The sequence below is a fragment of the Oryzias latipes genome, chromosome 8, assembly GCF_002234675.1.
Source record: "Oryzias latipes chromosome 8, ASM223467v1".
Classification (NCBI taxonomy): Eukaryota; Metazoa; Chordata; class Actinopteri; order Beloniformes; family Adrianichthyidae; genus Oryzias; species Oryzias latipes.
The window spans coordinates 8,177,645-8,193,478 of record NC_019866.2 but is presented as its reverse complement, the minus strand read 5'-3'; the positions used below and the strand labels follow the sequence as shown (position 1 = coordinate 8,193,478).

At 41.3% G+C, this 15,834-nt stretch overlaps 1 protein-coding gene across 5 annotated transcripts in view; it reads left to right on the top strand.

The window, feature by feature from the left end:
• The first annotated feature begins 4,005 nt into the window (after positions 1 to 4,005).
• rhbdf1 (rhomboid 5 homolog 1) overlaps positions 4,006 to 15,834 on the top strand; it is a 28,353-nt gene continuing 16,524 nt past the window's right edge. For 3 of the 5 annotated variants that reach the window (XM_023957467.1, XM_023957466.1, XM_023957463.1), the window contains exon 1: positions 4,006 to 4,383. The gene's annotated coding sequence lies outside the window, so the exon portion shown is untranslated. Of the gene's footprint in view, positions 4,384 to 4,724; positions 4,915 to 15,834 lie in introns of those variants that run through there. The other 2 variants (XM_023957468.1, XM_023957464.1) reach the window with 2 other exon arrangements.

Below are 15,834 nucleotides of genomic sequence, written 5' to 3'. Positions count from 1 at the left end.
CTCGATCTGTGTTGGAATTTATGCCGCTTGCGTGGCAGTAAATAATTATTTTGAAAGTCAAATTCTCAAGTGATTAGGCGTGTAGAGTTTACACATCTTAATTTTTTTCTTTTTTAACAAAACAAAAAAGAATTTAAAACAAAAAAGAATGTTCTCTCATTAATTATTTGGGTGTTAATATATTGTACAAGCAAAGTATTTTTCCTAAAATATCAGCATTTTTGAGGGACGCCAAAAGAATACCAGCAGAGGATTATGCCTTACCACAGTGAATCCTGTCAGCAATTTACATATGATGAGATAAATAATTGATGATAATTAATGATTCATGACGCTGTTTTCTTGTGTGCCACTGAGTTGTGATGTGTGCTGCACAGGTGGCTGAGCTCTCACTGGGAAAAGGAGCATTACTTCATCAGGGATTTCATTCTCACATCTGCACAACAGAGGCCCGGGAACATCATCCTTTTCATCTGGTGTTGCATTTTGAGTTTAGTTTTAGCACTGTCACTTGGGCAAAACGCTGAGTTTAGAACCAATTGGTGTTCCAGTTGAAGACAGATGGAGGATTTTTTTTCCGCCTAGGAGAAAAGAGTCAAACAGCTTTTGAGTTTTGGGGGGTTATTGCATATTTTGAGCTAAAAAAGTATCACTTAAAGAACTCTGTAAAGTTTAGCCCTCTGCCAACTGATAATTGTCTGGACTCACACCTGTGGGGAACAACCAGGTAACAGTCAGACAGAGAGGTGCACAGCTCTGTGCCTCTGATCTCACCGTTTTATATAAACAGGGGAGCAAATCTGCACATGAGCACACAGCCAAAACTCTTCCTGATTTTTTTAACAGCATCTGATCATTGCTTTCAGCCTTTGTTGTAATTTAAAAGATGTTACCCTTCACAAAAATGAAATTCTATACTTTTTGTAAGAGGAAAATTAACAGAAACTTGTCTTTTAAAAAGTTAAATACATAGTTAACTCTGCCACTGTCACAGTGAATCTGTTCCTAAAACCAAGACTGATCGACTCCCTCTGCCTCTATAAGAACAGAGGGAGTCGTTTATGGACCACCTGACACTGTCCTTTTGGTTAAACATTATCCTTACACTCCACTCTTTTATCTGCGTCTGACAGATGGGCCTTCAGGGGACTTTGAGTGCTCCTACAGGTCCTGCTTGGCTTCCGTAACACTGCCTTTGACCCAGCTTCAATCCTCCGTCTCTGGGGAAACTTCACCATTAATTACTGGGACTTCATGGTATATCAATCAGGGACTCGTGCAAGGTCACTGAAGTGTCTTTGCAGATTGAAAGAGTTGACGAAAACTGGTTCTATTTGTGGACATATTAGCTTTTGTTAGTTTTGGAGAATGTTTTTCAAGTAAATTTGATTTGGGTTGTGCCTATGGCAGCTGAATGAGGCTTGTGGGTGTAAGATTGACAGAGAAGCTCGGCTTCAGTATGTGTAGGAGCTGCAAGATCTTTACAATTGAACAGAATGTGTCAGTTTTATTAGAGCTGATTAAAAAAAACGTAATTTTTGCTGAATTTTTTTTTTTTTCAGGAAGTTATGCAGGAAGTGTTACACAAGAGCAAACCCATACTGTTGTTTTGTTCAACTGATCCCAGAAAGAATGTGGATTTCTTAAATTTGCCATGTCAGGAAAATGTTAAAAACCTAAACCACACTTCAAGATGTCAAAAACAAATGCAATAAAAAAAAGGGGGGAGCTAACTTTTCAACAATAAGCAGTTTAAGAAGAGGATGAAACGTGTGAAACACAACATCTAAGAAGAAACATCTTGTGATTTAAAGTCTTCATCATGGAAAAGCTCCATGCTCTATGCCTGCCGCCATCATCCCTGCTTTCTATCATCCATCTCACTTCTGAAGAATATTCCCAGGTGGACCTGAGCTTTTATGGCCGGAATGCGCTGTAATGGTCTGAGCAGCAAAGTACGACCTGTTGCAGCAAAAGATGTTCTCTCAAAATGAACCTCTCCCCGTCTGCGGTAAAGGGGATGCAATATATATGAAGTGCTATGATTACTTTATGTTATTTGTTAAACAATCGGAAAAAGTGAGTCTTAACTTATTGCTAATCCATTTCTGACAACAGAGCAAACTGAAAGTCTTGCTGAGGTTTTGACATCAGCAGCCTGCATGTGACTCTGGTTCCATTATTTAGACTCCAAAAGAGGATTTGTTTTTCTTCATTTCGTTAGTGATGATGCAGAACTTTCATTCTCGGACATGTGATGTTATGATCATCATGTGATCATGTGTGACACAGCATGATTTATCCAGAAAAAGGCCTTAAAATAGAAAAATAAACAAGTTTGTGCAACACATCCGCCACAGTATCTTCAACCATGCGTTCCACATATTTGTTTTTCAATTTTAAATTGTTTTTTGTTCCTGAACAGTTGTTTGTTTTTGTTTTTGGTGTGAACTTCATTAGTTATTTCTGTATTTTGAAAAAATTTGTAATGTTTTTTTACAGTTTACATGTTTTGCAGACCACATGTTTTTTACACTTTTGCAGCTGTATTTATTTAATATTTATTTCTTCATTTAATAAGAATCTCATTTTTGATAATAATTTTTCATAATAATTTCAGTAATATTTTTAATTATCTAGTATAAATGTCATTTGTGATGTCCTTTATTGATGTTATATTATATAGATTATTTCTGAATGTCGTGTTGCTGCCACAGAAATGAAATTTCCCCATTGTGGGATTAATAAAGTCATCTATCTATCTATCTATCTATCTATCTATCTATCTATCTATCTATCTATCTATCTATCTATCTATCTATCTATCTATCTATTTATCTATCTATCTATCTATCTATCTATCTATCTATCTATCTATCTATCTATCTATCTATCTATCTATCTATCTATCTATCTATCTATCTATCTATCTATCTATCTATCTATCTATCTATCTATCTATCTATCTATCTATCTATCTATCTATCTATCTATCTATCTATCTATCTATCTATCTATCTATATGCACTAATGCATTAAAAGGGAAAGAAATCCATGCACAGTGGGGGGGGGGCAACAGCTAAATAAACTTGACCAGAAACCCCATGATAGCAGCAAAAGATGGAACCAGCACACTATTGTGTAGTTGTGGTTTGTAACACACTGAAAACAACCAAACCAGTGTCAACCACTTGTATAAAGCAGGAACATGATTGTGAGGCATGTAGGTTATCACTGAGAATCCCGGGATATTTCCTGTAGACAAGAGATTTGAATAAAAAGGCCAAAGATGTCACTGGGAGATTGCTATAAACAGAAATAAATCAAAACACAATTCTGTTGAAAATACTTTTCTTTTTTTTTTTTTGCAGCTGCAGAATCCTTAAAGTAACAGTTATGTAGGAGTAAATATTCCTATGCCCAGTTTCAACAGCTGTAGAGTTTTAACAATAACATGTTATCCCATAAATTTAACACATTAGTATTAAAAGCAATCATTCTTTTTTTTATTAGGAACAAAGGAACACAAACTCATACATTGTTTTTTCTCAGTTTCCCAAGCAATTAACAAAAAAAGTGGGCCAATTTGGCTGATGTCACCAAAAATCCCTTTTACTTAAGAGTTATAAAAATAAACAACTATGGTCAGCAACTTCTCACTAAGGTTTGCTTTTTTGTTCTCTTTTTGTTGCTTCATAGTCAGTGTATGACAAATGTCTTCTTTATGCTGTTGTCATCCATCTCCACTACACTTGGACGAAGTAATGAGCTCTTAAACATTAAGTAAACTATTAAACCTGGAAACGTTAAGTGGTTAATTTTGGTGCATCAAGTCCCGCAGATTTTCTAAAGATCAATGGTTTCTTTGCGCGTCTGGATCCACATGGATTCGGGAATTCAGCTTAGTCACCCCGCTAAACTGGGGGCAGCAGCGCCTCCCTGCGTGCACACGGATTGGTCGGCAGTCTTGACGGCTCTCCTTCCACACAGACCGTCTTGAGTCCAGGGCGGGGCTGACTCTGCACCGCACTGGATCAGCCACTACCGGCAGAGGGGAACGTGCGCCGGCGGCTCCATGGAGCAGTGCGGGAATGCCCTGTTGGTAGGAGCGCAGCGCCGGAGCGGACAGCACGCCTCACCTCCGCGTTTTTCCTGAACTGCTGCTTGGATCAACAGTGGCCCGGTTTAAAACCGGCTCGGATTGGCTTAAATACATCTGCGGGGTGGCCAAAAAAGAAGAAGACGCGCGTTTATTGCCGCGCCGCAACCAAAAGATGCGGTGACGGAGGTGTCATCTGCGAGAGAGTGAAGCCGGATCTGGACACATATATTTTTCCTGTTTTAATTCGCTGCTGGGGGTCCGCTGAGCCGGTCGCTGTAGGGGTGAGTTGCTTGGTTTTCATCGTGACTGTGTCCTGTGGTCGCCCATACGGAAGGCAGAGGGAGGAAGACGCGCGCACGCGTCGTGATCGAGGAGGAAACGAGCTGTGGACAACTTGTCGATGATATCTGGACATTTTTCATTCATTAAGTGATCAACACAGTAATCTTTAAAATAAAAGAACACACTTTCTGGCAGATGGCGCTGTTTTTTTAGTGGCCATCTGTGTTTTAGTGGAGTTGTTTTTTATATTTGGACACTTAAAATAAGATTAAGCTCTCCATTGATTTAGCCCTTAAATTACCCCTTTAAAAAGTATGATAAAGACTAATTATTTAATAGATTCTCCAGTAGTATCTGTTAATTGTTCTTTATTTCTTGAAAACGACAGACCAAGGAACTTTCATTTTAAAGCGAAACTTCAATCAAAAAGGACGCCCATTCCATGCATGCGCCAACAATCCGGATGCTTTAAATGTTTACAAGTTTTAAAGAATGCCGAAAGGAATTCTAATTTCCTCTTGAACAACCAGGTACATCTCGTTCTTTTTCCTCCTTGAACATCATCAGCATCACCTTCTTTCTTCCTTCTCCATCCTGGAGTTCAGGTGAACCAATTAACATCCCCCTTTTTTTTAATTTGGCACTATAGATCATCTCAGCCTGAAGAATTTATTTAGATGCCTTTTTTTCCCTGGAATTTGTGGTTTTTTTGTGTTGGGGTCACATTAAGTGACTCAAAGTGAGTCATGCTCAAAAGTATAGGCCATCTAAATGTCCAGGACTGACTCACCAGAAGTCAGGCATTCCAGGACTCCAGCGCACATATTAACAAACTGCAACCTTGTTGACAGGTTACACGCTCCACCATCCTACAATACCTGGGCAGACTGAGGTGAAACTGTAGATGTACTGTATTAGAAACTGCTGAGTTATTTTGGCAGACAGGAGGAGGGAGCACATGGCCCGGTTTGTGTGCCCAGTGTTCCTGAAACTCTATCACAGGAGGCATGGAGGTGATGTAATCGCACCGATAAAGCAAGCCTGCGATGTTTAATCTGACAGTCATGCTCGTCATCCGTGTTTGGTCCACCTAGATCCTGGGGAGAATAGAGGAACTTGTATGGACATAGAGCATGTATGGATGTAGAGCATGTATGGCCATTGAGCCTGTACAAACGTATAACCTATATGGACGTAGAGACTGTAAGAATGTGAAGCCTGCATAGATGTAGAACCGGTATGAACGTACAACCTTTATGGAAATAGAGTCTGTATGGATGTAGAGCATGTATGGACGTAGAATCTGTATGATTGTACAGCTGGTATGGATGTAGAGCCTCTATGGATATTGGAGCCTGTATGGACGTAGGGATTGAATAGACGTGAAGCCTGTGTGGATGTACTGTATCAAGTTTTAAAGGGTAACTGAGGGGGAGGGCCCACACCAAAGACATGCCTTTGTGACTCATGGCCTGCTATCTGTCATCCTGGCCCAAACACAGCCCTGTGCAAATTTTCTATGATGTTGCCTTTGGATAAACTACTTAATGTTCTTCTGTAGTTGAGTTTTTCTTCAGTAGATTTATTTTTCACAAAGGCACTTCAGTGTTTCTAGATTTTTTTTTTCTCACAGGCCTGTAATCACTTCAAGATGATGAGTCTAACCACAGCGCTTTAACTCTCAAAGGCCTTTACTTGTTAGCTTGGTGCTTGATCCAATGAAGAAGTGTTTTTCTGTAGATCCCCTAAGCGGTCATAGATTTCCTGGAAGGACTCTTAAGAATTCGGCCTGTTCTCATAATAGGGCGTGCCCAATGTGATTGTTGGTCATTTTCTGCAGTTTGACCAGCCGGTCTCTGTCTCTGAGTTCAGATCACCCGGCTCTGCAGTTTCATATGTGCAGAGCTCCACTTTCTAAATAACCTAAGGCTCTTTGGGCCTCAAACACATCAGCAGCTGGAAATGAGCTCTTTTAGAATCCCCTCTGGCAGAAAATTGGAAGTTTACTCTTGTTCAGGTGAAATTGCACTTCCCCATCCGTTTCAGGGTGTCTTGGATAGGAAGGGTCCCATTTTCCATGTCTACCTGTGACTTTTAGAGCTATATCGAGCCTATAATTTAGTTGGATCTTATTTTTATGTAAGCATTAAACATTTCCTTTGTTTAAAATACTTAATTCTATACTTTGAGTGTTTTAACCACACTCTCCAGAAATACATCAAAGCAGGGCTTCATAAAAAAAAGAGTTTCAAACAGAAAATAAATCTTTGTCTTGGCATCATAAACCTCTCATTTCAAAGGTTGTGGGCCTCCTACTTAACTCAAACAGTGGTAATGTATAACCACCAGACTGCACACCACTGAAGACAGTGTTTGTAAAAGATTAATCTTTCCAGCATTTATGGACCACAGTAGTGTGTTTCAGTGTGTCGTGTGTCTGTCGTCAAATGTCAGCATCTGCTTTGTGAGCAAGCCTCTGCGTAGATTATGAAAGTGGGGCATGGTAGCAGTACCTGGAGCACTCAGACATGTTCACCAACTCGTTCCTTGCGTTAACAAAGAATACAAACGCATTCCTGCCATCTAAGCCAGTTGCAACTGATCTCAATGCGGGGCTTAAAAACTTTTCAGGTATGTTTGATGGCATGAGAGCCCACAGGCATTGTTAGATCTCGTCTTCGCTTGCTGAGCTGATACCTGCTTGACTTTGATGTTACAGTTTGGAGTAAGCTGTCAAAACAACAGATTTTTTTTCAGGCTTTTTCAATAATGTTTGCAGGAAAATATGATTTATCCATTCTACACTGTGACAATGAAACTGGAAGGCGGAGGGGCAGAAACGTTTTGGAATTAACAAAACAATTTTGCACATATTGGTCCTGGTGTGAACATGTGATTACGCAGCAAGACGCTTATTGCTTTCACAAATCATCCTCCTCCAGGCTACGAGGTCGCTGTGTGCAGGGTGCTCTGTGATGTCAGAGCCTTCCCCCTTTTTGCAGCTGGACTCCCGGGTCCGTTCCTTTGACACCTTTGTGGCGAAAGTGAGGCAGCGGCAGCCATGATGATCCAGTCAGCTGTGATGTAATGCAACAGGGCTATTTCAGATCCACCTCTGAGTCTCCAAGACCTCCATCTGCCAGCGTGCCAACCTGCCTTTCCTTTCAGTCAGCACCTCATCTGTCACAAGCTGGACAGCCATACATAAAGAGTCATCTGCAGAGTGAAACAGATAACTTTGACACTTTAGATGGGAGGTGGGGGGTTAAAAAAGTTATGGATCTTTCTACATCTAAATCCCTGCGGCTGCAGACTTGTTGCTGACCCTCAAATCGAGTTTAAGTAGAAAGGAAAACATCTAATTTGGGATTTGGAGTGGCGGGGTGTTTTGTCTTTCACCGCTTGTCTTCTGGCTGACAGGATGTCTTTGGCTTTTTAACCTCAGAGTGTAAAAGGGCATTTTCAGAGCTGTGTGTATTTTCCCAGCAGACATATTGCAGTGGTTCCTTGACCATTGATCTTCCTTTTTGAGCTTGAAGTCTTCCCTGAGGGTGTGTCTGCAAACAAGTCAAGAAATACTCGTCTACACCTGATACAAAAGAAAAATATGTGTGGCAGCTATAAGACAGTTTCTTAGACAGCTTTAAAGAAGCAGTCTCGTAAAACTATTCAGACATGCTAAGGGAATGTTTTTAAAAGGAAGAAAATGTTATTTGCTAAAGGATGGTTTTTTAAAAACAATAATTGTACAATTTGGGGATATTTTTTTTATCCTTCCATTTTTTAATGTTCAACGCAAGCAGTGAACAGCTACACTGGAATTGGTCCTACACACCTGGAAAATTGCATGGATGCAGTTCCAAGTGATCTATTTGGGGGTTGGATGCCTCGCACAAGGGCGCTTCATCCAACAGTCCAGGAATGGGACTGCCATTGCCCCGCCCTACATTTATTTTCCTTCAAGTCAGAGAAATTATTTCTTCCAGCCCCCAGCTTCCTCTACAGACCTAAGCCAGGACTGCCCCCTGATTAAAAACTTTCAGTCTTCAGATGGAGCTTAAAATTTTGTCCAACGTTAGAGTTCTGAAGCTCGTTCTGCTTTCTAAGCTGCGGTTGTTGTAATGGCAGCACTGCATAATGTGTTTACGTTCTTTCCTTGTCGGTCCAGAACTCTGATACCCTACCCCAGCCCCGATAAAGTAACCATGAGGGGGGCTGTTTTAAATAGGATAACCCACTCTCCACTCCAGCACCCCCTGCTTTCCTCCCACCCCTCTATCTTTGGCAGTCGGTCATCATCAGTAGCGGTTTTAGGCACGGGCCATACGGGCGATCGCCCGGGGCGGAAAAATGATGGAGGGGCGGCGTCAGCGGCTCAGCTCTTGTAAAATACCTTATGCACCACTATTGGTTTACTTATATCACAGAGTTTGTAACAGCCTGAAACCTGGCTGCGCCCCCGCCCCGCAGCTGCGCTCCCTCCTGTCTTTGAGAAGTAGACGCAAATGTGTGTGAGAAGGAGAAGGGAGGGGGCGCGGGGTGAAGAAGGAGAAGGGAGGGGGCGCGGGGTGAAGGGTGCAGGCTGAGGTGAGCACGGAGCGCAAAACGCATGCGCAAACCTGGCTGGATCTTCTTCCAGGGGGGCAACGGTCGCGGGCCGCGGCTCAGTGCTTGATGAAAAAATAAAAATAAAAATTGCGCCGCCATGTAGCGAATTGGCGCCCCTGGGTGCAGCTGCACGCGCTCCTGCTGGAAATGTTTGACGAACGGGAGGGGGGGGGCTGCGGGTATAAAAAAAGTATAAAAAAATCATGCTTTTTTGGTTATTTTTGTATGAAATGCCCAAATACAAAATGGGAAAACAAAAACAATTCTTCACTTAGATGACAGTTGGTTTAGTCGACAGACTTGATACCTATGTCAGGACATTTATGCTAAATGCAAAAACATCTGAAATATGGAGAAAAAAGGTCAAAGCTGGTGCCCAATTAGGAAAGAGAAGAGAAAAAGAGGAGAAAAGAGACAAAGAAAAGGTTATTATCACATAGCTAGATGCACGTTTTCTAAATTCGAATGCTACCTGCCCTACAACAACAACAACGTTGCAGAGGAAAAATCTCTTGTTTGGTCTATCATGACCAAAACTGAAGTAGGCCCAAATATTGCAAATAACGTCATTTTTAAGATTTTCTTCTTAAGTGTTTGCTCTGTCTTAACTTGTAACATTAGTTATGATTCGTGTGTCTGTCTGCTCTGCTGTATCACAAAGTTTTTGTTGTGTTTTACTGTTGTATATTAGTTCATAATGTTAAATAAGCTGTGATGGTAGCATGCTGCTGCTGATGCTGCTGCTGCTGCTGCTGCTGCTGTAGCTGCTGCTGCAGCTGCTGTTAGCTTTTCAAAACTCCAGTGGATCAAGTCATACCTGAGATCACCAAAGTGTCAGGAGCAACTCACTAACCTGCTGTTGTTAGTATCAATCATTCAGGGGGGGAGCAGATTTCATATGATGACGTTATTGACAAGCTTGCATCAGGAAGGCCACAAAGGTTAGGTTTTAGTTAGTGTTTTCCGTTCTTAGTGCTGCAGTTACATTTATTCTAGTGTATTATTAGTGTGATTTGTAGTTTATAATATTTATTTTAGATTATTTATTTGTGTTTGATTAAATATTATATATATATATATAAGGCTGCACGGTGGCGCAGTGGTTAGCGCTCTTGCCTCACAGCAAGAAGGCCTCCAGTTCAAGTCCCGGCTGGGGGACATGAAAAATACATCAAAGGGGGACCTTTCTGTGTGGAGTTTGCATGTTCTCCCCGTGTATGCGTGGGTTTTCTCCGGGGTCTCCGGCTTCCTCCCACCGTCCAAAAACATGCTTCATAGGTTAATTGGTCACTCTAAATTGTCCATAGGTGTGAGTGTGAGAGTGAATGGGTGTGTGATTGTGGACATTCTACCCTGCGACAGACTGGCGACCTGTCCAGGTTGTCCCCTGCCTTCGCCCACAAGTGGCCGGGATAGGCTCCGGCAGCCTCGTGACCCCGAAAGGGAAAAACGGTTAAGAAAATGAATGAATGAATGAATAAATATTTCCTAACTGTATTTTTGCCATGCTGATAGCCTTTTTTTTTATTTTTATGTTCCGATAACTGTTATAATGCAGTGCAGAATTCTGATAAACATCTTTTTTTTATATCAATTTCTTAGTTTCAGTTACAATAAACGGACAAAGTGACTCTATTGGGGGGGGGGGGGGGGGGGGGGGGGGGCGCCAGAGGAGGGTCTCGCCCGGGGAGTAATTCAGGGTAGAACCGCCACTGGTCATCATAGCCAGAGGCTGGGAATCTTCTTTGTGTACTAAATGGCTAAACTTAAGCTGACTGGCCCCTGAATGGAAACACACACCGCTATATCTGGACAGTTTCAACTTTCCCGCCTACATCTCGGACCATGCACCAAACTCATTCCAGCTGCTTTCCCAGAAGTGAGGGCGTGTTTCGAGGTCCAAAAACTCTGCTTTTTTTTCATCCTTAAAAAAGTCAGAGCTACTCAGTCTACTTTTATTTTGACTGATACTCATTTCTTGACAAAAATCTTGGAACGCAGTTGCATCAACAAATATGTATTTTAATATTTTGTTGGAGGAGTTTAATGCATCTCAATGGCTTCCGTTTGTCATTCAGAGAAAGTGATGAGGCATCGAGCCAGACTGTTTACGTGTTTGAAAGTACCTGACCTTGTGAGTCTCAGCTTGCTTTGTGTAGATCTGCTTTCTGTTTCTACTCACAGGCGCCAGCTTTTCCTTGCCTTTGCCATCTGAAGGAGCTCGTAACTGTGCGCCAGGGAAAATGATGTAAAGCTTCTCATTTATGGTGCTCACACGATCACGCCCAACTTTTCAAAAGGCAACACTTTAGAAAGTCAGTTTGGGGTGTAGCACGCTCACTTTAAAGGTATTTTTTATTTATTTATTTATTTATTTATTTATTTATTTATCAGAATTTCGATCTTAGTTTTTCTAAATTGAATTAGTGGGAGCATTTGCTTTTGTTGACTTTTGGCAACCGCAGCACGGAAGTGTTCTTGTGGAAAATCTGGCTTCATTTCCTTAGACAAGAAATGTAGGCCATGTTATCACAAGATTTTGTTCTCCAGGTCAACTGGACGTTAAAGTTTGATCTACGAGATGTTTACGAGCTCATCCGGATTAGTCTTTTCAGTTCCAACAGCCAGTGAGGAAATTTACGTTGTAATTTATGTACTGGCTGGTTGGGGTGGAGAAGGAAAAGTTAAATAACTAGTTGTTATGTGATTAAATGCAGAGTTTATCAGAACAGTAGAAAAATGTCCTATTATTTGCTAGGGGTCTTTTTTTTTTTAAATGTGTTTTTTTTTGTCTCATCAGTGGTAGAAAATCTTCCCCTCGCTCATTCTGTTATGCTCCCTGGGGACATGCTTCCCTTGTTTTGCTTTTGTCCGGAATTGTTGTCCCTTAGTGTATGGCTTTAGTCACCTTCCTTCCTGTCTCCCTAACCTTCAAATCTTCCTCCTTGGTTTTGAAAGGGTGTCCTGACTAATGCTTAAGTACTTTCTTCCCTCTGATTTTTAGAGGGAAAGTCTAAAAGTTCATTTCCATCAAATGTCATCTGATTATGTTATTTGACTCTTATATCTGATACATAACTAATCTACAGCTGCTGAAGCTGCCACTCTTCATGTGGATGTTCCTTTCTGTTGAATGATCAGGAAAAAAGCTCAGATTTGAGAAATTTGAGGGAAAAAAGTGCAAGAAAACAGCGGTAAATGTTAATTTCTAAAGTAAATGTTGGACTCAAAAGATAATGTGGATCACAGGGAGGTAAACTGGAGACCATTAATGCCACCATTCCAATTAAGGCAGCACTGCATGCAAAAATGAAACCACAAACTGAACAATGCACGCAAGAATGAAGTCACAAATCCGCTCTGTGCAGAGACGTCATGTTTCCACCGAGGCGGAAGCGTATGTTTAAATGTTGGAATGGGAAAATGCCTTCATGACTTTAGTGTTTTCCCTGGGTGGTCTGTGCAGTTTCAGCTTGTATGACCCAGATCCCATTCTGCCTGGTTTGCTGTGCATCGTTGTCCTCAAGCACAGAGGATGACTTACTGCTGTCAGATTTGTCTCCTGAAAATTCATGATTTTTCAACTGGAAGGAAAAAAAAGACATTCTTCACCATGGACTGATGGGCAGCTGACATCTTTAAAATATAAGAAAAAGACATGTTTCTGTTAGAAAGGTGAAATAATTAGAATATTTTGTTCCTAATAGAGCTATAATTGTTATTTGAATGAAAGCTTGATGTAAAAATCACATGTTTTCTTAGTTTATTTGTACAGGAAGAGTTTGCTAGAGTTTGGTAAAATACAAAAGCATGTTATGGTTAAAGACCCAGCTGATGAAAATTGTGTTTTTAACATGTTCTTGTGGTAATTTTTCTTATGATGGAGGACATATATAAAGAAAAATAATCTCAAAACTGTATTTCTGAGTATTTCTTTTTTCAAATTGTTGTGAATCAGGACCAGATTCACATTGTTGCACCGGTAATATTAGGTTGTTTGGGGATGTGAGGGGCTGTAAGCTAGCAGGAGAGCCTGTAAACATAGAATGGCGTATACTTGTATAACTTCTACCTACAAGGCCCAAAGCGCTTTACAGTCACAGACCCATTCACCCAGTCACACACACATTCACACACTGCTGGCGGCTCCGCTGCCAAACACTGGCGCCAACCTACCACCAGTAGCAAGGTGGGGCTCAGTGTCTTGCCCAAGGACACTTCAACACATGGGTGTGCAAGGCGGGAATCGAACCTGCAATATTACGATCATGGGTCGACCGCCCTACTGCTACACCAGAACTCTCACCAACATAGAACTCTCACCAACAGGAAAATAGATTTTAATTTAAACTGCTGTAAACATATAATAGCTACATATTATCTGGTGGAAGACCAATGATATTATACACTATATGATTATATTCAAATTTTTTATATATATATTTTAGACTTGAAATGACATCAAGTTTGTTCATAGCTTCACATATTGAAGGGCTGTTGAAAAAGCTGTCTTCATACCGGGTTGATTGCACATTTGTACATCTGTCTTCCTTCTGTTCATCTGCACGCAAAAGCCAGTCCAGTAAACAGAGCGTGCATTCATTTGCTGCACATAAAGTGAGGGTTGTCGATCTTTCTGTTGCTCCCTCATATGTCACCCGATGGCGGCTTCTGCTTTCCTTCCTCATATTTCCAACACAGAGACCAAAATTTTGCTTTTCGACTCCATTCTCCCCAGTCCACACTCCAAATTGAGGATCATGTCGACTCTCATTTTTGTTTTGTCATACCTAAATTTTTTTCCTGTATATTCCAAAATGTCACAGCGTTGAATAAAAGCAACGAGTTGTCAGTTCAATTCCATTTTTCACATAACAGTTCAGGCAAAGGGCACGCTGTGGTTGATGTGCATGTGACGGATGCATCATCTGACCACGCTGAGTTTGGAACAAAAGCACATTCTGTAACTGCTGGTGCAGTTGTGCTCAAATTCCAATTATGAAGACGGCGTACGATAGGGTTGGGCAATGTCCCTTAAATTGGCAGTTGACGATGTTTACAGTAAAACATCGGGATGGACGATGATATCGTCCATCGGCACAACCCTAGCGTACGACTTGTCTTTAAGTTCTTCGTCTATGTATATTTCTATGCAACAGATGTAAGAGATTTAAAATCTGGTCATTTGTTGGAATTATGTTGCAGGTGGAAGGGTTCCCTATCATCCAGAGAGGGTCCTGGAGATTAAATAGGTCCGTGCTGCTAACATTACAAGTAAACAAACAAAATCGTTCTACCTTTTAGAAAATTACGTTTTATGCTTATTTCTGTCGTGGAGTTACAGGATGTTGAGTCAGCCCAGGAAAAGCTCCAGGAAGAGGATAGCTTACTCAAAGCTTTAAATATTCAAATAAGAAAAGAAATGAACAATACCCTTTCATCATGATTTTTTAGTGCAATCTATCCCTCGTAGTGTTGTTTTTCATTCCAGCACATATCCTGGTTTGATGTGTGTTTGAGTGCTTGATTACTCGTAAGATGCATATCTCAAGTCCATTACATTGCTGCTGTTCTTCCTCTCTGATGTAGGTTAACCATAGAGATCTGGCAGCACTTTGGGTTTTGGAGAAAAAACAAACAAAAGCGATCTCCGGATTTTTTTGCATTTTTTCTTAGAGACTTGGATCAAAAACTGTTTACTGTGTTCTTTTCCTCTAAAATGTTTCAACATTTTTGTTGTGCAGATGCTCTTGATGGACATTAAAGGAGCTGAGTTGATGAGCAAAAACTGTTAGCCTGTTAGTTTCATGTTTTTTTTTTTTTTCGCGCTGTCCCATCATCACATCATTTTCCCTAAATGTGCAAATCAGCCTTTGCTGTCACACTGTGAAAACCTCTGCTTGCTCTCATTAGGGCGGCGGCGGGGAGGGGGAGGGGGGGGGGTTGTAGCATGCCTGCCTTTAGGGAAACCCCCCTTTTTTTCAGCCTAGAGTGACGTGAAGCTCCTCACGGTCCAGGATGGGATGGATGTGCGTGTTTACACATGCAGTGTGGATGTGTTCCTGTGCATGTGAATGAGCGATGTTGTTTCCGTGATCGTGTGGCGAATGCACCCTTTCTGCGGCACGCTTCCTGCCTTCATTTACTCATCCCCCCCTCCACCCCCACCCCCTGTTCTCTGCACTGCACTTCCTTCCTCCCAGTGCTACCCAGTATAGCGGCCAGTAAGCTGACCTCTTTATGCTGGCGGCCTCCCACAATGGATGTGACATGACAAAGCTGATGGATGTCCCTTCTTAAAGTATTTTTAAGGTTGTTGATTGACTGATGGTGGGGAAACAACCTTACAGTTATTTTTTTTTAGTCATCTTTAAAATAGGTCTCCACACTGAGCCCCCTCCCTCATGATGTGCTTGCTAAACCGTGATTGAGTTAACTTGCTTTCCACGCCACCCTGAGTAATTTTCTTAGCTGGGAATTTGCTTAGTGGGCCTTTTCCATTGATAGAGCAATGAAAACTTCAGCCTGCTCCTGCTTTTTTTTTTTTTTTTTTTGACTACGATCAGGCTTCACAATGACCCTTGTTCAGCCCAGGCAACATCAGGACACACAAAGAAGCCTTTTGTAGGCTTGATTCATGCTGATATCATGCTGGAAACTATTTAGATTGATATCACATGTTTTCAGGGCAGGCTCTTTCAAAGATTCTCCTCTTATACACTTAATAGGTGAATGTCAAACTTTCTTTTGGACAATGCCCTCCTTGTATTAAGTCTCAGGACACAGTTGAGAGGGCCGGCATGGCAGAGAACACAACTTTTTTTTGGGTTTTAATTGGTGCT